This window comes from Belonocnema kinseyi, chromosome 1 (genome assembly GCF_010883055.1).
Source record: "Belonocnema kinseyi isolate 2016_QV_RU_SX_M_011 chromosome 1, B_treatae_v1, whole genome shotgun sequence".
NCBI classification, from domain to species: domain Eukaryota; kingdom Metazoa; phylum Arthropoda; class Insecta; order Hymenoptera; family Cynipidae; genus Belonocnema; species Belonocnema kinseyi.
This window is the reverse complement of record NC_046657.1, coordinates 18,525,575-18,530,048: the sequence shown is the minus strand read 5'-3', so window position 1 is coordinate 18,530,048 and position 4,474 is coordinate 18,525,575.

The following is a 4,474-nucleotide window of genomic DNA, read 5'->3' as shown; positions in this document are numbered from 1 at the left end:
ATTTTATACTTGAAGTAACGTAACCTCAAAATACACGCATTAAAGAGGCGCGCATCGAAATCTGGAAATATTAAAATCCCAGTCTCTTCATTTTATTTCGAAGCAAATAGAGATACATATAAATAGAACCGCCGAAGTGTTCCGGTAGGCAATCGTGCACCTTCGAGTTTTCAAATTCAGAAGAGGAGAAATGGGTTGCGCGCGCAACCCAGGCATTTATATCGTCTCCTACCATATTCACACGGACATAGACGTGTCATAGTATTGGACCACGTCTCGTTTCAGATCTGGGATCACTGCTCCTACTATATTCATACGGACCTGCCCTGTCATAGCATTCGCCCGTATCTCGTTTCAGGTCTGGGATCACTGCACCAATGTATGTAACATTTCAGTAGCGGCAGTGCATATTTGCTTCACACGCATGTATATTAAACCTCGTATAGATTTTTCTAACAGTTTTTAAATTTAAAATCGAGATTGACAAGTGTGCTGAAATAATGGTAGTGCATTTTTTCTTTAAACTGAATTAAATTTTAGAAATATCGTATAAGAAAAAAAATTTTTAGTTGTGTAAATTCTGAACTTAAAAAGAGAGTATTAAACTTTATTGCTAAATTTCAGTTCTTTTACAAGGTTTGAAATATTTCTAAAGATGTTACAAAATGTAAAGTATTTTAAATATTTGTTTACTAAGTTCCAGTGATTTCATTAAAATTTTAGTGCATTTAGAGAAATTTAAGAAGATTCAAGGTACTTTAACGAACATCAAAAAATTTCAGTAAATGAAATTTACAAAGATTCAATGTGAATTAAAAGAAAAATTCTGGTGAATTGAAAAGAATTAAAATATATTAATTTGAACATTCAATGAGAGCATTACATTTGAAATGAATGTCGACATACATAAGGCAATTTAAAGAAATTCGATAGAAAGCCTAAGAATTGAAGGTAAATTCATAAGACTTTAGGAATTTAACTTTAGGAACTCTAATATTTTGGAAGAATTCCAAATAATTTGGGGAGCATTTTGAAGAAACCCAAGCAAATTTTGAAGAGTTATAAAAATTCAAGCTAAATTAATGCGGATTCAGAGTAAATTCTAAATCAATGAAAATGAATCCGCAAAAAAGGAGGTTTAAGAGAATTGGATCAAAATTCTTACAAGTGTAAGATAAATAATACTAGGAAGAATGAGGTCTGTCAAGCTAGCACCTCCACAAACGAAATTCCCAATTTTCTTCATGTGAGAATTTTGGGCTTTTTTGGGCTGTATTGCCGATTTTTGGGCTCCGCTACTTTTTGTGTAAACTCAAATTTTGAGTAAAGGCGCTGACTTGAATCAAGCCAGCACCTCCACTGTATAAAAATTGAAAGAAAAAAAAATCGAACGCGTCAGAATTTTGGGCTTTTTTTGGCTCTTAAACGCACCAACAACCAATTTTCAAAAACCACTCCTACAAAATATAAAACCACACCCTATGTAAAAAATCAAATTCGGAAAAACTAAAGAACACCAGAATTTTGGGCTTATTTTGGGCTCTAAAATGCATTTAAAAAATTAAAAAATACCCCTATTTTCAAAAAACCACCCCCTTGCAAAAAATAAAATTTGCAAAATCCAAAATGCACTAGACTTTGGGCTTATTTTAGAGTCTCAAATGCACTTAACATTATATTACAACAACCACCCCTATCTAAAAAAACGTTAACCTAATAATAAAAACTTAAACCTTGATGTTGGCATCTTTGAACAGTCCAAAAATCAGAGACTCCATTTGAACCGAAAAATTCGAAAAATATCAGAGACTATAGTAACACTGCAATATTCCGAAAAAGATTGGTTTCCACAAAATTATGTTTAATTGTTAAAAAGGGACTGTTTTTTAACGTCAAGTGTTCGGGACCAAAAATCGGAGTAGGTATTTTTAAGAAGCCTAATAATCATAAACTCTACTGAAACTGGAAAATTCTCAAAAATATAAATTTTTGACAAAGTCATATATACCTGGCAGAGAAGGTTTGATTTTATAAGTTAAGGGTTGAAGCCCAAAAATCGGAGTGGATATTTTCGAGGAGCCCAAAAAGCAGAGACTACATTAACACTAGAAAATTGTCAAAAATATTATTTTTTGACAAAGTCATATATACGTGATAGAGAAGGGTTGATTTAATACATTAGGGTTGAAGCCGAAAAATCAGAGTGGATATTTTGGAGGAGCCCAAAAATCAGAGATTCCACTGACACTAAAAAATTCTCAAAAATATTATTTTTTGACAAAATTGTATAAATTGATTTTATAAGTTAAGGGTTGAATTCCAAAAATCGGAGTGGATATTTTGGAGGAGCCCAAAAATCAGAGACTACATTAACACAAGAAAATTCTCAATAATATTATTTTTTGACAAATTCGTATATACGTGATAGGGAAGGGTTGATTTTATACGTTAAGGGTTGAAGCCCAAAAATTAGAGTGGGTATTTTCGAGGAGCCCAAAAATCAAAGACTACATTGACACTATGAAATTCTCAAAAATATTATTTCTTGACAAAGTAATATATACATGGTTACATATACACTAACATTTATGAGAATTTTTTAGGGTTAATGTAGTCTCTGATTTTTGGGCTCCTCGAAAATAACCACTCCAATTTTTGGGTTTCAACCCTTAACTTATAAAATCAAACCTTCCCTACCATGTATATATGACTTTGTCAAGAAATAATATTTTTCAGAATTTTCTAGTGTCAGTAGAGTCTCTGATTTTTGGGCTCCTCCAAAATATCCACTCCGATTTTTGGGCTTCAACCCTTAACTTATAAAATCTACCCTTCTCTACCATGTATATATGATTTTGTCAAAGATTAATATTTTTGAGAATTTTCCAGTGTCTGTAGAGTTTATGATTATTGGGCTTCTTAAAAAGACCTACTCCGATTTTTGGTCCTCAACACTTCATGTTAAAAAACAGTCCCTTGTTAACAATCAAACATAATTTTGTGTAAACCAATCTTTTTCGGAATATTGCAGTGTTGCTATAGGTGGTTTTTTGAAAATAGGGGTAGTTTTTTGATTTCTTTAAATGCATTTTAGAGCCCAAAATAAGCCAAAAATTCTGGTATTCTTTGTTTTTTCCGAATTTGATTTTTTCCATACAAGGTGGTTTTATATTTTGTAGGGGTGGTTTTTGGAAATTGGTGGTTGGTGCGTTTGAGAGCCTAAAAAAGCCCAAAATTCTGACGTGTTTCATTTTTTTTTTCTTAGAATTTTTATATAGTGGAGGTGCTGGCTTGATTTAAGTCAGCACCTCCACTCAAAATTTGAATTTTCACAAAAAGTAGCGGAGCCCAAAAATCGCAATACAGCCCAAGATAAGCCCAAAATTCTGTCCTTAAGAAATTTGGGAATTTCGTTTGTGGAGATGCTAGCTTGTTAGACCTGGAAAAATGTGGTCTTAAGAACGATACTTTTAACCTAAATTTCTATTTAAGAAATGGGTAAGCATTTTTTTTTCTTCTAGCATCATGAAAAATCGTAGTCTTTTAAAGATACTCATTTATGTGCTATAAAATTTGGTATTTTCACCAAACATGATTCCTTTTGAAGCATATTTTCTCTAGAATAAAGCCGAATATAACGCAGTTTTATGAATTTTGTTGAAATGATTCTGCCAATATAACGGAGGGTGTAACATCTAATATGTTTTAAAGTAAATAGAAAATATAATATAAGTTTGCGTACTTAAATATTTTTTTCAAAGGAAATATTAAGTCAAGTTTTTTAGTAAGGTAAATGAGGAACAAAAAATAAAACCAGATCTCTCGCTTGTTTAGGGATCGATAATCATAAATATTTTCATAAATGTTTGTGGATTGGAAATTTAAATTTCACATGAAACTAAGAGAAACACATTTTTGTATATAAATTTTATAGTCGTATCATCTTGAAACGTACAGTATTGCAATCATTTATTAAACATTAGTTTAATAAGAATTAGTCAATTTGACACAAAGTCACTTTGGCATGAATGAACATAAAGACCGGTTATTAAATATATGGTAATAATAAACACAAAATCATTTGAACTTTATAAACTAAATATACGTATGTAACGATTTTTTAAAATATTCATTATTCTTTAATATACATTTCTTCGATCATCTTACGAGTAACAGACACACTTTGGCACAAATGTATTCGAGAGTAGAAAAAAATTACATCAAATTGCACTTTTTTAATTCTGTTTCGATCATTAGTTAATAAACTCTCATTTTATTATATAACTAAATATATCTTTAATAGAAATAGATATAACTAAATAACTCTTCGACCGAGTTAAATCGGGTGATACATAAAATCACACATTTCGCATCCTATACGAGGGTGGATTGATAAGTTTCCGGCCTGACCAAGAGATGGCGCCACTAGGCCTACCTTGAGGTGGCGTTCTATAGTACCATCCTTAGATAGCTT